General features: G+C 35.9%; 1 pseudogene; it reads right to left on the minus strand.

The window, feature by feature from the left end:
* Positions 1 to 15,667: 15,667 nt before the first annotated feature.
* LOC142535411 (caffeic acid 3-O-methyltransferase-like) lies at positions 15,668 to 17,548 on the minus strand (annotated as a pseudogene).
* Between the last annotated feature and the right edge of the window lie 895 nt (positions 17,549 to 18,443).

Raw genomic sequence — 18,443 nt, forward strand, 5'->3', positions numbered from 1 at the left:
CTTTCAGGACTCGTTATGGCCACTTCGAGTTTCTTGTGATGCCGTTCGGTTTGACGAATACGCCAGCGATCTTCATGGATCTCATGAATCACGTATTCCAGCCATATCTTGATTAGTTCGTGATAGTATTCATAGATGATATTCTCATGCTACTCAAAGAATCAAGAGGATCACAACAGACATCTGACCACAGTACTGCAGACCTTACAAAAGCACAAACTATTCGCGAAGTTCAGCAAATGCGAGTTCTAGTTAGAGAAAAGTGGCGTTCTAGGCCACGTCATTTCTAGCAGGGGATAGAGGTAGACCCGGCAAAAGTTGCAACAGTTAGAGATTGGGTTGTGCCTCAAAATGCATCCGAGATCCGTAGTTTCCTTTGGACTAGCAGGATACTATCGGAAAGTTTATTCGAGGATTCTCCTCCATCGCAATTCCACTCACATCATTGACGAAGGAAGAATGTTAAGTATGTGTGGAGCGAGGAATGTCAGAAGAGCTTCGATACATTGAAACAAGCTCTTATTTCGGCGCCGGTATTGGCCATGCCTTCAGGAACCGGGGATTTTGTTCTGTACACCGATGCTTCGAAACTCGGGTTAGGCGCAGTATTGATGCAGCATGGGAAGGTGATAGCATATTCTTCTCGTCAGTTGAAGACTCATGAGAAGAATTAGTCCTACCCATGATCTAGAGTTGGCAGCCGTAGTATTTGCATTGAAGATTTGGAGGCATTATTTGTACGGAGAGAAGTGTCAGATCTTCACCGACCACAAAAGTCTCAAATACTTCTTTACACAGAAAGAGTTGAATATGCGGCAGAGGCGTTGGTTGGAGCTAGTAAAGGACTACGACTGTGACATTAGCTATCATCCTGGCAAAGCTAATGTAGTTGCAGACGCGTTGAGCAGGAAAGTTGCAGGGATGGCTCATTTGGTGGTTTCGAGACCTCTTCAGTTTGAGATGCAGAGGTTTGATTTAGAGACATATCCTCGATGTAGAGTTCCTCATCTATCTACTTTGAACGATTCAGTCTTCTCTTCTAGACCGTATTCGCAGTTGACAGTTAGCAGACGAGCAGTTGGCTAAGTGGAGACAGAGAGATGAAGCCAAGGGCAGTATCCTGTACGCAGTTAGAGACGGTATTGTCAGATATCGAGACAGAATATGGGTTCCTAGCAGCGATTCTATTCGAGCAGATATCTTATCTGAGGCCCATATGTCGCCGTACTCTATACATCCAGGGAGTACGAAGATGTACAAAGACCTGCAGTTATTATACTGGTGGCCAGGAATAAAGAGGGATATCAGCGTTTTGTATCCGAGTGTCTGACGTGTCAGCTAGTGAAAACGGAACATCAGAGACCAGCAGGGTTGCTCAAGCCTCTTCCTATTCCCGAGTGAAGTGGGAGAATATCACCATGGACTTCGTTGTCGGTCTGCTGAAGTCAGTCAGAGGGTCGAATGCTATATGGGTGATTGTTGATCGTCTTACGAAATCAGCTCATTTCTTGCCTATTAAGACTACTTTCTCCTTCGTGCATGTGTTCTTGATTTCTCCGGGAATTGGGAATCAAAGCTACCGTTGGTGGAGTTTACCTATAACAACAGTTTTCAGTCGTCTATAGGTATGGCTCCATATGAAGCACTGTACGGTCGCAAGTGTAGAATCTCCTATTCATTGGGATGAAGTGGGGGAGAGATCAGAGTTGGGTCCGGAGATTGTACAGCAGGCTGCTGATGTAGTAGTCAAGACTCGTGATAGGATGAAGACTGCTCAGAGTAGACAGAAGAGTTAAGCGGATCAGAGGAGGAGATATTTAGAGTTTGCTGTTGGTGACCATGTTTTCGTGAAGATAGCACCGATGAAAAGGCGTCATGCGGTTCGGAAGAAAGGACAGCTCAGTCCGAGATTCATTGGACCATTTGAGATCCCGACCGAGTTGGGACGTTAGCTTATCGTGTTGCTCTTCCGTCGAATCTGGCCGGAGTACACAACGTGTTTCACGTCTCCATGTTGAGGAAGTATATGTCGAATCCATCACATGTCTTGAATTTTGAACCGTTGCAGCTCACTCCGAACTTGTCTTATGAGGAAAGACCAGTGCAAATTTTAGACAGACAGGAGAAAAAGCTTCGGAACAAAATGGTCAAGCTAGTGAAAGTCAAGTGGCTCAATCATTCGAGGAGGAAGCTACATGGGAAGCTGAGCCAGAGATGAAGAGTCGATATCCCGATTATTCGGTAAGATTTAATTTCGGGGACGAAATTTCTTTTAAGGGGGGAAGAGTTGTAGAACCCGAAAATCAGATTACGTATAAGCCACGCATAATTTCTATTATTTAAATTAAATATGAAGTTTTAAATCATGATTATTTATTTTAAAGGTAGATGTTTAGTATTATCTTTTCAGGATAATACGCGAGGCCGGACCGGAGTTTGGAGATTTGAGATAAGATTAATAATAAGACAAATATTCCTAAATTTATTTAAGTCAAGTAATAATTTAATTTAAAGAAAAGAATGTCATTGAGATTTAATAAATTAATTGGAGCTAAGTAATTAAATAAGTTCTCTTAGATTCAATATTTAATTAAAGTTTAAATTAAAATATGTAAGCAAGTGGGGATAAATAAATCTAGGTATAACATATTCAAGAAATTAAACATAGCATTTCAATATGTAAGTTGTAGGTCAAGTAATGCCATGCAAGATTTTATCCTAAATTAATGTGTTAATTTACTAAAATATAAAAGGGGTGTTTAAAACCTTAAACATTTAAAATACTAGATTTAAACACAACATTGTACATGCAATAGTGGTACAATTAATCAACCCATAAATATTTCAAAGGTTGATAACTCTCCAATTAAACTATTTCTAATTGACTTCATGGTGTATTCATTTCCCCCATTTTAAATCGCTAATTAGTAGTAAATTCAAATACTATAATTCACATAATTGTTCAGTCTAGGGAATGAGCTGGAACGTGCAGCAAGAATCTGAAAAAAAAAAAATATATATATATATATATTACCAATGGCAGCAAGGAATGAGAAAGCCATTCAAATCCATTCAAAATTTCATTAACTTGTACCTTCAACTAAATGCACTTCAAGACCCATTAATCTTCATTACCTACATATCCTACACCCATAGGCTCGAAAATATCAGAAATAATCGGCTGATAAAATCGTGAACATGCAACAGAAAAAAAAAAGAAAATGAATCGGCCAACCTAAGGGAGTAAGAAGCATTCAAAACTCATTTAACTTCTTGACTTGTAACCTCCCAACTTAATGTATATTATGGCACCTTTAACACCTCCTATAACACTCATATTCAGTGACTAGCAAACCCACACTCTCACCTTCGAAAATAATCAGAAAGACAGCAGCTGAAATCGTGACAGCAGCAGCTGAAGCAAGAAAGAATCCAACTCCGCTCCGCCGCGCCCGTATTCGTTGTATTGGTTTGTTGTCTTCAAAACAAATTCCAGGCATGTATATTGTTTCTTTTCTCTTCAATCAAGTCCTATAGATAGTTTTAAACCATTATAGACTATGTTTCAAGAATAAGTCACGAAATTTGACAGCAAGACACTTGAAAAAATATGTACATAAGTTCTCGGCCTATGTTTGCACCTTCACGGTTTGGTGTGTTCTTGTTGATTACAGGGTGTTGCTCGATTCCAAGGCTTTCATGACTACTTCTAGGCATAATTTAGAATGTGTTAGGGTGTTTTTGGTTCATTTGTTTCAGGTCCATACCCTCACAAAACGAAAGAATGACAGCAGAATTTCCCTTATGTGCAGAATGGGTCTCGATTTGGCCATTGAGTGGGTAAGGTGAGTTTGTTCGAATCATGGCTGTCCTATGGACTATAGCCATGGTTAGAACCCTACCTTATCATGTCTAGGAAGTGACCAAATCAGTTTCTCCAAGCCTAGTTCACGGATCATTCAGATTTTACAGCAACATGTCAAGTGTCCCACGGTTCTAAAATTCTATTTTTTTTTGAAGGTGGTTTCGGTTTTTTTGGTATGTTATTGGATTATGGTTGGCTCCTAACCTGTAGCCATGGTTCATACAACACTCCATCATGTCTAGATCGAGCCATGGTCGATGAAATGGCCACTAGAACGACCCACGACAGTAAAACAACTCAATACATTTCACTGCACAGATTTGGTGTGTCACGGCCCGTATTTCGTATTCGTAATTTGTGCGAAATTATTAAAAATTTTCTAAATAAATAATTATCTTGTCCCATTTAATTAAAGTAAACATGTAAATAGTTTAACTTTAAAATAACTGCGGAAGCAAATATTGTTTTCAACCAACAATTTAAAAATAATTAAACGTAAACATCAACTTAAAAATAATCCAACGTATTAAAAACTGGGTTTGAATAATAAAAAGGTGCAAAAATTAATCATGAGGTCCTCGGGATTACTACTGCTGTCCCAAGATCGCTCCACCGGTCTCCTCAACGGTCCCGACCTCATCAATACCTACAACAATCAAGTCTAGTGAGTCTAAAACTCAACATGTATATATCGTGAATAACAAGTAAATATATCACAAATCGCATACAATATAAAAATAAAGTATCGTAAAGCGTACGGTGAAAATCGTATCATGAATAATTATAACTACGTGCATATCTGAAATTCATACGTAAAAGCTTTGCTCAATAGAGCTCTGTCATAACATATCATAATTTTCTGGTAGAGATAATGTTTCTAAGCATGTGGCCCATACATAGCGTGAGCGCCTGATCAGACTAAACCACAGTATACTGGGCGGTAGAGATCAATCACAGCCCTTGGACTGGATGTCCGTACCCATACATAATCATAACCGGTCGTAAGTCATCGGGCGGAGAAGTCCTCGGTTGTTCCTACCGACTTCCAAACCATAAGCATAAGGTGGCCACAAGACATATCGCATATATCTCAAAAATAAACATTTATATTTTATACACGTAATATAATTATAACCTTATTTTTACCGGATGAGTTGGATCGTTCCCAAGCTTGCTGCGACTTACTACTAATATGTGACACATGAATAAATCTTAACTTGACAAAATCTTAACAATAGAACCAAAAACGAGACGATTCGGACCAACAACTTGATTTTTAACCATGGCTTCGTACCAACCCGAACAACATTAAAACCGACGTTTAACCATGATTAAAATACCCCAAACATACTGAAAAATATGCCTAATAACTGTAAAACACGAAAATGGGTGAAAGGAATCCAAAAACATAAAACACTCTTTCGAGAGTCATTTTGGCACCTTTCACCGTAAATTCTCGTACGACCTCTAAACTCGACCGAATCACAAACGGCCAAAAAAATGACTTTCCTAACTCATTGAGGTACTGTCCAGTCCACGGCCATGGGCTAAAAGCCAACCAAGAACTCAAACCACCACCAAAACCGTGACCCAAAGCTGCTGTCAAAAAGCAGAAAATAGAGCAGCAGCAGCTTGCTTGTTTGTGGAGCAAACTCTGAAAATAATGGCCAAGGGCTTGAACCACCGCCCAAGGACTCTTACCAACATCATAAGGCATGGCTTGGACCATGGATAAGGGCTAAAAGCCAACCACAAACCAAGCAAACACCTAGGACAATCACAGCTCAAAACCGAGAGAGCCACTTTCTGTATAGTGTGATGTATTGCATTGTTTTGTTGTCTTGTATCATTCCAATGGCCATTTGAGCGACCATGGATCGATCTAGACATGATGGAGTGTTTATAAACATGGCTACGGGCTAGGAGCCAACCACAATTGCATCCAACATCTCCAAAACCGAAAGTGCATACACACAGAATTTGAAGGAAACGAAATGAACTTGTGTTGTTGTTGTGCAATTCTAATGGATCTGTGAACCAAGCTTGGAAAGGACACCTTGGTCACGTCCTAGACATGTTAAGGGAGGGTTCTAATCGTGGCTACAGTCCCTAGGACAGCCAAGATTCGAATACTCCCCTTAACCACCCAAGAACCAAAAACGAAGCTCAAATCTGTAGTTTTGAAAAAGTTTGCTGTCATTCCTTTATTTGTGAGTGTATGGATGCTCACCAATGGACTAATGACACCCTAACACATTCTAATTCATGCCTAACAGCAGCCGGTGAGCCGGGAACCGAGCAACTACCTGTAATCCAGAAAAGCAACCAAACCGTGAAGTTGAACCAAAGAGCATAGAAAAATCTGTGCAGATTTTTTTGAAAATGTGCTGCCACAAATTCGTTTTGCCTCATGATCTTGAACTTATAACTGTTTAAAAATATTTATAGGACTTGATTGAAGAGAAAGAAACAACATATACATGCCTGGAATGTGTTTTGACACAAAACAAATCAAAACGACGAATACAAGCGACGGAGTCGGAGTTGTGTTTGCTTTGTTCCTATTTTATTCCTGCTGCTATGCACGATTTTCAGCTGTGTTTCTTCTGATAATTTCGAGCATATAGTGTAGATGATGTTAGGGATGAAGGTGAATGATATAGGAGGTGTTAAGGGTCATAATATGCATTTAGGTGGGGAGTTACAGTGCAAGAAGTTGAATAGTTTGAAATTCTCCTCCTTCCTTGTTGCCGATGGATTCTTGCATTGTTTTTGTTGCATTACACGTGAGTTTGCTTGTAACTTGTTGAGGAAGGATTAAGGTTATATGGTGTTTGAATTACCCATAACTATGGAGCTTAAGGTAGAAAGTGACTGCACCATAAAAACCATTTTTGTGTTAACTTTGAATGAGGTCTACTACAATTTTTGAATTGTCTTAACCAAATATTATTACTACTTCTTGCATGGTATAATAGTGTTTTAAATCTTGCATTTTAAATTCTTAAGGTTTAATACACTTATTATATATATTTTGAATGATTTACAATTAATTAGAATAGAACATTGCATGACATGCTTGACTTAAAATTTATGTATTTAAATGTTATGTTTAAATTTCTTGACTATTTTATACCTAGCTTAATTCATCCTCCATTATTTACATATTTTTTTTAAGCTTTAATTAAATATTAACCAAAGAACTATTTACCAACTTAACTCTAATTAATTTATTAAATCCCAAGGACATTCTTTTTCTTTAAATTAAATTATTATTTGACTTAACTTAAATTTAGGAATGTCCTTTCTTATTATTAATCTTATCTCTAATCTTCAAACTACCTCCGGTCCGTCCTCGCGTATTTATTTGAAAAGATAAAACTAAACTTTTGCATTTAAAATAAATAGTTATGACTTGTCAAATATCAAAATGACTTAGACCCTTCATATATATATATATAAAAATCATTTTTAAATTTAAATAGTAATAATTATGCATGGTTTATACGTATTCTGATTTTCGGGTCGTTAACATGGTGCACTCGGTTGATACCTTCGGTTGTCTTAGGTAATGGCTTTGGTTTGTGGTTGGCTTTTAGCCCTTAGCCATGGTCCAAGTCATGCCTTGGGATGTTGGTAAGAGTCTCTGAGTGGTGGCTCAAGCCAATGTCCAATTATTTCAGAGATATAGCTCACGCACACCCACAGCAACCGCTGTAATTTTCCGTTCTTGACAGCAACTTTAGGTTGCGGTTTTCTTGGTGGTTTGAGTTCTTGGTTGGCTTTTAGCCCATGGCCTTGGACTGGACAGTACCTTAATGAGTTAGAAAAGTCGTGTTTTTTGGCCGTTCATAATTTGGTCGAGTTTAGAGGTCGTACGAGAATTTACGGCGAAAGGTGCCAAAATGACTCTCGAAAGAGTGTTTTATGTTTTGGATTCCTTTCACCCATTTTCGTGTTTTACAGTTATTATGCATATTTTCAGTATGTTTGGGTATTTTTAATCATGGTTAAACGTCGGTTTAATGTTGGTTCGGGTTGGTACGAAGCCATGGTTAAAATCAAGTTGTTGGTCCGAATCGTCTCGTTTTTGGTTCTATTGTTAAGATTTGTCAAGTTAAGATTATTTCATGTGTCACATATTAGTAGTAAGTCGCAACAAGCCTGGAATGATCCAACTCATCCGGTAAAAATAAGGTTATAATTATATTACGTGCATAAAAATATAAAATGTTTATTTTGAGATATATGCGATATGTCTTGTGGCCACCTTATGCTTATGGGTTTGGAAGTCGGTAGGAACAACCGAGGACCTCTCCGCCCGGTGACTTACGACCGGTTATGATTATGTATGTGTACGGACATCCAGTCCAAGGGCCTGTGATTGATCTCTACCGCCCAGTATACTGTGATTTAGTCTGATCAGGCGCTTACGCTATGTTATGGGCCACTTGCTTAGAAACATTATCTCTATCAGAAAATTATGATATGTTATGACAGAAGCTTTTACGTATGAATTTTCAGATATGCACGTAGTTATAATTATTCATGATACGATTTTCACCATACGCTCTACGATACTTTATTTTTATGATGCATGCGATTTTATGTTATATTTACTTGTTATTCACGATATATACATGTTGAGTCTTTAGACTCACTAGACTTGATTGTTGTAGGTATTGATGAGGTCGGGACCGCGGACGGAGACCAGTGAGCGATCTTGGGACAGCAGTAGTAAACCCGAGGACCTCATGATTTAATTTATGCACTTTTTATTATTCAAACTCAGTTTTAATACGTTGGATTATTTTTAAGTTGATGTTTACGTTGAATTATTTTTAAATTGTTGGTTGAAAACTATATTTTTTTCCGCTGTTATTTAAAGTTAAAATTATTTACTTATTTACTTTAATTAAATGGGACAAGATAATGATTTATTTAGAAAATTTTTAATAATTCCGCAAAATTATGAATACGAATACGGGCCTTTACAACTGATCTATGAATACAACATGACAGTTTTTCTCACACAATGAGGGAATTGTGCTTCTAATCTAAGCTTGTAACACTTTGAAGTGTTCCCTCAAATCTGTGTTGAATGCTTGTAAGCTGATGTGCAGTATGCATGTCCTTCTTCTTGTGATCTTCACACACTCTTATTTTTCCACACCCTCTAATATATTAATCATCTTGGTCTAGTATTTATGGAGGAAATGAGACCGTACACCAAGACTCATCAAATATGTTCGTTGCAATTTGAATCTGTTCCTTGAAATATATTTGTACTTTCCGACAGCCATTCGAGAATGTTTTGGCGTTAAAGCACTGCTGCAATGTCTATTATTGTCCTTTGACTGGACATAAGCTTTTCCTCAATACGCACAGCTGGTTTCCATTTGAATAAGCTTGTCGTGTTTCTAAAAACTGATCGATTCTTAACTGATGTTCTGAATTGGTCAGCTGAACTGATCTTGAACTGGTTTGGTGAAATTAGTTGGCTCGTGTTGGAACATTTCATGTTCGCAATTTTACTTGATCTTGATGTTAACAGAACTAGTTATTTGTTACTAATGAACTTACCTAAGTGTGCAGTTAGCTGAACATAACTGAAGCTATGGAAGAATGCAACTGAAAGTACAAACTGATTAATCGAATTGAACTAGTTCAACTGATGAATCGTAAACCAGTTCAACTGATTGTCCAGCTGATCGGTGGTTCAATAGAAGATCTTCAGAAGCCTGGTCAGCTGATGAAGAGCTCAGATGACTAGTTCAACTGAAAGAGTGAAATCAGTTCAACTGACGAGTCAACTGAGTTCACCAGCCCAACTGAAGATCAGTTCAGATGACCAGTTTAGAGCATCAGTTAGATCCAATAAGTTGCAGAACATGACAAGCTTATTCAATGGGAAAGGTACTAAAGTTATATGTCCAGTAAAAGGACAATAATAGACGTTGCATCAATGTTTAAAACCAAAAAGTTCCAGAATGGCTTTCGGAAAGTACACACATATTTCGAGGAACAGATTCAAAATGTAATGGATAAATAATGAGTCTCACTGTACGATCAAACTCCCGCCTATAAATAGAAGATGAAGATAAGTGAGAAAAGAAAAGGGCATGAACAAGAGAGAAAAGAAGGGCACGCATATTGCACATCAGATTACAAGGAAGCAATCAGCCTCGAAAATCAGCCCAGTCGAGGGAACACTCCAAGTTATATCAGCTTAGTTTAGAAGCTTTTTTTCCTCGGTGTGTGGAGAACACCTTCCCGTTGTATTCATTGTTCAATTCTCACATACTCACACACTATTACTCACATATATCAGAGAGGAGAGCTTAAAAGATCAGTTGATTGAGCATATCTAGCTTGTTTGAGAGAATGGAGCTAATGAGCAAGGAATCAGTAAAGAAAGAGTTCCTGAGCTAAGAGCTAAAGCGAGCCAGCCTAGTAGCTGGGCCTTCTTTAAAGAGTTGAGCTGAGTTAAATGAATAAGGGAGCGCTGCTTGAGTGAGTCTTTCACAAAGACATTAAACTTGTGTATGTAGTCTTTGACACACAGACGTTAAAAAAGTGTTTGCTGGAAGGTGTTGCCCTTCTGTCTATGCTAGGAGTTCAGTTAGGAAGTAGGGTAAGTCCTAATCTGAGTGGGTTTATACACGGTATTGTATAAATCAAAGTCTTATAGTGTATCCTACCTGAGGAGGTAGAAGGGGTGACGTAGGAGCAGTTGAAGTTTCCGAACATCCATAAACTTATCTTGTGTTATTTCTGTTTAATTGCTTGTTTTGTTCTTACTGATTTGATCAGTTCAGCTGATATCAGATCAGTTCTTTCCATAACTGAAGTTATATAAGCCGAGACTGATCCCATGTAATTTTCAGTTATTCAGTTGCACAAGTTATAAAACTGATTAACTTTCTTAACGAATTATCATTTCGAGTATTTTTCACTTGGTTTAAAACCAAACTCGATCTAATTCATCGGTGTTTACATTCTTAGAACATGAGATATTGCAGCTCATTGAGAATATTGTGTTTGAAGAACCTTCAAATGTTCCTGAACCATTCTATTAGCTCGTCATCTGAACGGATTTCACTGCTTCAGTTGAACTGGTCAGGTTAGGCTCTTCATCAGTTGAGCTCTTAATCAGCTGGTCGGGCTTCTGAATATCTTCTTCTAAACCATCTATCAGCTGGACAATCATTGAATTGGTCTTTGATATATCAGTTGAACTGATTCAGTTTGGACAATCAGTTGGCGCTTTCAGTTTTGCGTCTTGATAGCATCAGTTTTGGCTCGATAACTGATACGTTTGAATCTTGATCAGTGTTCAGCTTCTGCGCACTTAGGTAAATTCATTAGAAACAAAATAACAAGTTTTGTTAACATTAAAATCAAGATTGTGAACATCAAATATTCCAACAAAGCGCCGCAGCGACAAGGAAGAAGCGCCACAGAGCTAAGGCTTGAAGGGGGAAAAAAGCGCCTAGGCGCCATATATGCAGGCGCCGCAGCGCCAGGTACTGTCGAAGGGAAAAGTGTCGAGGTGCTACAACCCAGTGCCGCACTGCCAGGATCACTGAACCACAAGCGCCTAGGTGCTACACCTCAAGCGTTGCGGCTCTACAACCTAGACTTCACAAACAAGGCAGCACCGCGGCGCTAGCATACGCGAAAAATGGAGAATTGGGCTTTATTTGACGGTCTCTAGACAAGGATAAAAAGAAGAATAGGGTTTCAAAGAGAGGGCAACCATTTTTTGGGAGAGAAAGGACATGAGAGACGAGAGCACACATTGGAGACAATTGGAACGCGAGGATTGATCTCAACGACGAATCTGATGACAAAGACGCCACTTTTGATTTGTTATCTAATCTTTCACCTTTTTAATTCTTGTGTTGAGATGTCTAAATCTTCAAACATGCTTTGTTTTTTTAGATTTCATTATGCACTAACTTTTCAATTCTAGAGGACGATGTAGCTTTGTTGAGACGATAATTTTGACTTAGTTGTTTTATGATTGAATTCCTTTTGGTTTAATTGTGTTTCCTAGTTCTTATCGATTTCAATTTACTAGCCGTAAATTGTTTGTTATCATAATTAATTCTAAAACTCGATAGAGGGACTAGAATTATGGAGACATCGTTAAATGTTTATATCGTTCGGAAGGCGTTAACTTAGCGAGGCCTAGATAAGATCATTGTTTTCTTATATCATCATAAACTTCTATTTTTTAGGAATGTTTGGGTCTAAGTTTGAATGATACAATTTATTCGTCACTTGGGAAAGGGAATAAAAATAATTAAATGTTCTTGGCTATTGAACGAATGGAATTCATGAATATACAGTCAACCGTGAATAGTTATCGTGAAAACTAAGTGAAATTGCTCCTCTAGGATATTTTCTATCATTTATATTTTCTCACTTCGGTTATTCGATTACTATTTATTTACAATTAATTCGTTTTAAGTAAACCAACCTTTAATTTATTCTTCTAGATAAAGTAGTGACTATTTTAACTACAAGCACTGATATATTTTTATATATACACTCATCCTGGGAACGATACTTTACTCTCTTTTATTAAACTTGACAACCGTGCAGTTGTCAGCGAAAATACGCGACAATACAACTTTTTGTACAAACTCATTTCAACTTAAGACTTATCTATTGTTTAATTAAAACTCCTAGCACACTCGATTGGCAGGTTGTAAACTCACAATCCGCATAATATTTAACGTTTTTGTGTCAAGACTACAAATACAATCTTTAATGTCTTTTTGTTAATATTCATTCATCTAAACTTTGATGCTCCACTCTCATGTGTATGTGTTAGTGATTGTGTGTGAGGAATTTTTCATTGTATGTATATATCAAATGTATAGTCACACTTATGTTTGCTCTCATTTTAGCTAATGTAGAATGCCCATGATTTGAATCTCATTCCAAAATTTGTATTTGATCTCCAATATGTTGTATTCCACGGCCTCCAATAGTGATATAGATTTTAGATAAAAGAATATGACCGTTGGAAATGTTGTGTACAGATTCAGATATTGCAACAGTCACATTCGTATTTCTGGCCATTTTGCGAACTAGGTTGTTGATGGTCTGATCTGATATGCCATCATATCAGCTTGGTTTGACCTGGTCCGATCTCTTTGCTTTGACTTGAGCTGAACCAAGTCAAGCTGATTAAGTCGAGATGTTCTGTTCTTTTGAATAAAACTCTTGATTCATCGATTTTTGGGCAAAGTGATAAACATAAAAGTTGTAGCATTTCTCTTGCTTTCCATGGAATCAAGAATCACACAATTTCAAGTTCTTATGAGATAGATATTCACAACAGATCGACAATTAGTAATCTAGAACATGTTCTTTATTCAGTGCAGAATCATCAAATTCATTATGGTTTATTATTATTTTTATTTGATTTATACTTTTGACTTGTTAAGATGAGTTTTATTCATTTTATAATCTTCATAACTCATACTGAATAGTTCCATTTGAATAACTGAGCTTAGAGATATTACCAATGTACCATAACTGGTCAGACTGAGCTGATTGTTGTTTCTATTTCTGTCAGGTCGATCTTACGCTAATATTTCGCCTAGATAATATCTGAACTTACTTAGATTTTGTGAAGTAGGACTTGTGGAAAATTGAGTTCTCTATTCGGGTCGTTTTAGTGGTTTGTCATTTTCATCACTGAGCTATGAGATATCATCAAAACACAGCAGCTCGCCATATTTTAATCTTTTTTATTTCAAATTTCAGCTTCCCACTTGAACTAACAACTTGACACTTGAGTAATATATTAAAAAGTCAAATAACAAAATTTGTTATCATCGAAATCATGATTGCTTGTGTTTCTCAACCCAACAGATACATTTCGGTTTTTCATTTGGTTGATACTTTTCAGATTTTTTATTTTATACGTGTTCATATATTTTTGAATTTTTAAAGATCGATAAATTTTATTTATTTTTAGAAAAACTTTTGGTTGGTAAATATTTGTTTGTTCAGTTTTCATACTAAAAGGTAGCCAATCTTCCTAGAGTTATATTTCATATTCTTTTATTGCCCACTTAATTATTATATGTTAAAAAATTATGTCATACATGTTATATAACGCACATAGATATGCCATTTGCTAAAAATATTGTTTGTTTTTAAAGTAGGGGTAAGCAGAAATCAAACCAATCCAAATCGATTTGATATTTAATCGATCACATTATATAAAATTCACCAAATCAAAAAATTAGTTTGGTTCAAAGTTTGCAGAAAAAAATCCTAAGTAGAACCAATTTCATAAATATATTATTTTATTATACATATGTATATATTATTTGATTTTGTGTTCGTATTATATCAAATCTAGTTAAATATATGTGTACATCTTGATATTTATCTATTTTTATGTGATATTTGTAATGATGTTATCATACTTTACATGTGAAGTGATTAATATCTATATTCATATTGGTATTTATCTAATTATATTAGCTAGTTTAGAAAATTTAAAGTATGTTAAAAATATTCAAAATACCCTGAATTTATTGAAAAACCAAAATGTTTCGTAAAAGATGGTAATAATACAATTAACAAAGAGGTGAGTCGAGGGAGTAACAAAAAAAAATCCATATATAACCATGTTCAAGGGATTTTAAAGGTTGGTGTACTTCACAACCAAAAAATTTATGCTCCTCAAACAAGAGGAAGGGTTCACAACACAATGAAAGAAGGGATGAGATGCCTGTAAGATGAATCAATCAATGTGCTAGGGAACCACATTGGAAATGAAAAGCAATCAAGGAACCATATGCATGTTGTTACTAATCGTCTTTATCATCCTAGATTATACAAAGATGTGACTAATAGTGGCCGGCTTTCATATAGTAAATATTGAAACATATGTCATGGGGTACAAAACATTCAAAGAGGAGTCGAAAAGAAAATATAATATAAGCATTATGATTCGTTGAATCATGTCACTCTAGGTTTATTGTACTTTTAAGAATATTTTTCAAGAGAAAATCAACAAGATGATTCTCACATGCCACAAAAAAAAAAAAAAAACATGGTCATTGGTAAAGATTTGTTTCACCCTATGGTCTTTACGAATGCGAATTTCTCAGATTTAAAACCATTATTGGATCAGCAAAGAAACTGAGGAAGCATATAATCAAAAGATAAATTAAATAGATGCTAGATCCATAAGGAAAAGATATTTGAAAGTGAGAAAAATGTCTGATTATGCTATTGTTATGAAGTAGAATCTGTATAACAGGAAAATTGGTCAGGGGAGTCATACCATAAAGGCGAGAGAGTCCATGACCTTTCGGTCTAGGAACAAACACTTGTTAAAGATTAATAATTATTATTGCAATAATTTGAAATAATACATTATCCTAATATGTGTAAGTAAGGAAGAGACGCCTACTTACAGTGGACGCTTTTATGCAATTGCAATAACTTAAATCCGATTTAATTTATATATGCAGTTGAAATTAGTCATAATTTTTGTTTACATTATTTTTGGTATTAGGAAAATAAAAAGATATTGGTCTTAATTTATTGCATAAATAAACAACTGGCGGGCATTAGATGAAGCTAAATATAATTTATCTTCAAGTTGAACTTATCGCCGATATGCATGCGATTCAAAATACATAATGAATTTAAGGGGAGATCAATAAGCTAGATTGATCATTATTTAACACCAGCACAGTGTACACGCCGTCAATTATTTATCCATTAGTTTTTGCATGTTAACAGGAGTAAAAGAGAAAAGGGTCGTAGCAAGCCTAAAGTTTTATTATAAAACGGTAATTATCTTTAGGAGAAAAGTCATAGCAAGCCTAAAGTTTTATTATAAAACGGTAATTATCTTTAGCTACTCAATATTTCTTTTTATATTTATTTATAAAACTCCATGATCCAGAGTGGGAGAACACAACAAACTGTTCGAGATTCTTTGAATCCTGCTTGCTTCGCCAATGCATGAAATTCATTTTCTGTCCTCTCCTTACCACCGGGACTAAATGCTAGCATAACCATGTCAGATTGCAAATTACATTTAAAATCTTCTGCTGGGGTATCTGAAAGGATATGCTCCACAACGATGATTTTTCCGTTATTTGGAAGTGCTTCATGGCATCTCTTCAGTATTTTTATGCAATTCGTATCGCTCCAGTCATGAAGAATCCACTGTGGATTCGGTAAAAAAAGAATTGAATCAGTCTAATAAGAAAATAATCATAAAAATATTATTACAAAGTTGTAAGAAACTATTGGGAATCAAAAATTATGAAAAAGCATTCCTTTTTTTAAACGGGTGGAAAACTAACGTGAACAACGGTTTAATTATATGTATTGAATAAATATATTTTCTTATAATGCCACTATATTGCCACATTGAAAAGGGAAAAAAAAGAAGCTGGCGATGTTTACAATGAATTTCTATAATAGCATCAGTTAAGCATTTCGTAAAGACAATAACATATATAAAGTAGTTGTTATAAAGGTTTATTTATAGTCACGCTTCCACATACATGACTTAGGTGTAGCATTTATTATTATTATCATTATGCTGAACATTTAGAAGGCTAAACAAAATGATGAATATACATAGACATATACATACACAAACACGCACATATATTATATGATGAAAACAATTTCACCTTCATGATAATGGCTTCGCCTTTCGGAACACTAACGAACATGTCTCCACCCATGTGCTCCATGCCTGATCAATACAAAAAGGTCGGCCAAGTTTAAGTTTCACGTAAACCATCAAATTAAATTAAAAAGCGAGCTCCAAACACAAATATTTCAATGGAACCGATTTAAAATACATTACAAAGAACCAACACAAATATTTCACATACTTGCAAAAGATGGTGCGTCTCGAATAACGTGGGGCAAATCAAAATTAATGCCCTTTATAGTTGGATTCTTGGATAGGATCATGCGCAGGGAACCACCGATTCCACCTCCAACATCGACCAAAGTCCCAGACCCTTGAATCCCTCGTACTATCTACAATTCTTTTCATCAACATTGTCGAAAAATTGGACATTGCTATATTAAAACCCTTGTTAAATCTTGGATCTGTGGCGTGATACTCGAATGTGCTCATTTTATATACTTTTTCAACAGGAAGTCCCCCCTCGAGAATTGCATCTTTCAGGTGGTACCTACACATACATTATTAATGATTACACATGCACACATATAGTACGTGTAGAGGTTGGAATGTAGTTGATACTTGCCAAGTCTCCAAGTAACCCTGTCTAGGCTCATGATCAACAAAGGGGCTAGAGAAACTCCATCATCATTCTTGGTGTAGAACTTGCAGACCGGAGCCAAGGAATACAGCCGCTCAACGCTGCCATCAGGCAGGGTTTTCACTCGACAATTTAAAATAGAATAGCTCGCAAGCATGCGGAGGATTCTGTCCACCATGTTATGCGCCTCTGGATTGTTGGTGGGAATTTTCGCGGCGAGTTCTCTTGGTGAAATAAAGGCGTCGGGCCCCTTATTCTTCATGAGTTCAAGGAGGTCGAGCTCCAGCGCCACTTTGAGGACATTAGGTAGCACTGAAAAAGAGGCTAGTTGCATGGCGAATAAGAAGAAGCCTCGTCCCCTTGTGCACCTCCATTTTGTATTCATTTTTCCTGAAAAGATTGAGAACAAGAAGGCTACACTTTGGGTAGGAGTGTGCATATGCAGAGACAAACATATTTATAGTAGCTTAGTTTGTAGTAATTGCTATAAATTGTTTTTTCATATAATATAAATAAATTAAGCCATATTGTTTAATCAAAATTAATTTTTTTTGCATTAATATATATATATCTATATATATATATATATAATCGTTGCATCAGGGAAATTAACATATATGTATGAATGGTGTATATATTTGTTTATTTGTTATAGAAGTAGGCCGGATATCATTAATCGTTGGTCAAATTACGTTTTAGTTAGGACACATTCCCTGAAATCCATGCCACCAAGAGAGCTGCTGCATTTTTGCTGTCTAAGTCATAATCTAGATTATATATATTATTATACTTTAACGTATCATATTAACTAAATTTGATATGTTGATGTGGTACAAAAGTTTTTTACATTTTTTTATTCGTATATTTGTTAGTTAATTTTGTTGGTGTACGTTTATTAGTAATTTTTATATGTCTCTCTATTTTTTTTCGGATTTTCTCCATTTATCTATAATTATCTAAAAATTCAAATATCTTAGTAAATTTTATCTAATCAGTAATCTATAAATATCATATTCTAATAAATAATATAGGTATTTACACCAAATTATCAAAGAAAAAAAGTTAATATGACATGTATCATGTGCCATGGAACACTATTTATTATAAATTACTGGCTACTACGTTCCCATTAATTTATATATCTGGTCTATAAGAAAAGTTTATGGTTAAATTTTTTAAATATAAAAATTCCAATTATTATAAAATCAAGAAATGGAGAGAAGGACGTAGGAGTATTAAATTCCTTCCGAACATCCATAAGCATCTATGCGTTCGTTTAT

Source organism: Primulina tabacum, unplaced genomic scaffold (assembly GCF_025594145.1).
Source record: "Primulina tabacum isolate GXHZ01 unplaced genomic scaffold, ASM2559414v2 Contig995, whole genome shotgun sequence".
Classification (NCBI taxonomy): domain Eukaryota; kingdom Viridiplantae; phylum Streptophyta; class Magnoliopsida; order Lamiales; family Gesneriaceae; genus Primulina; species Primulina tabacum.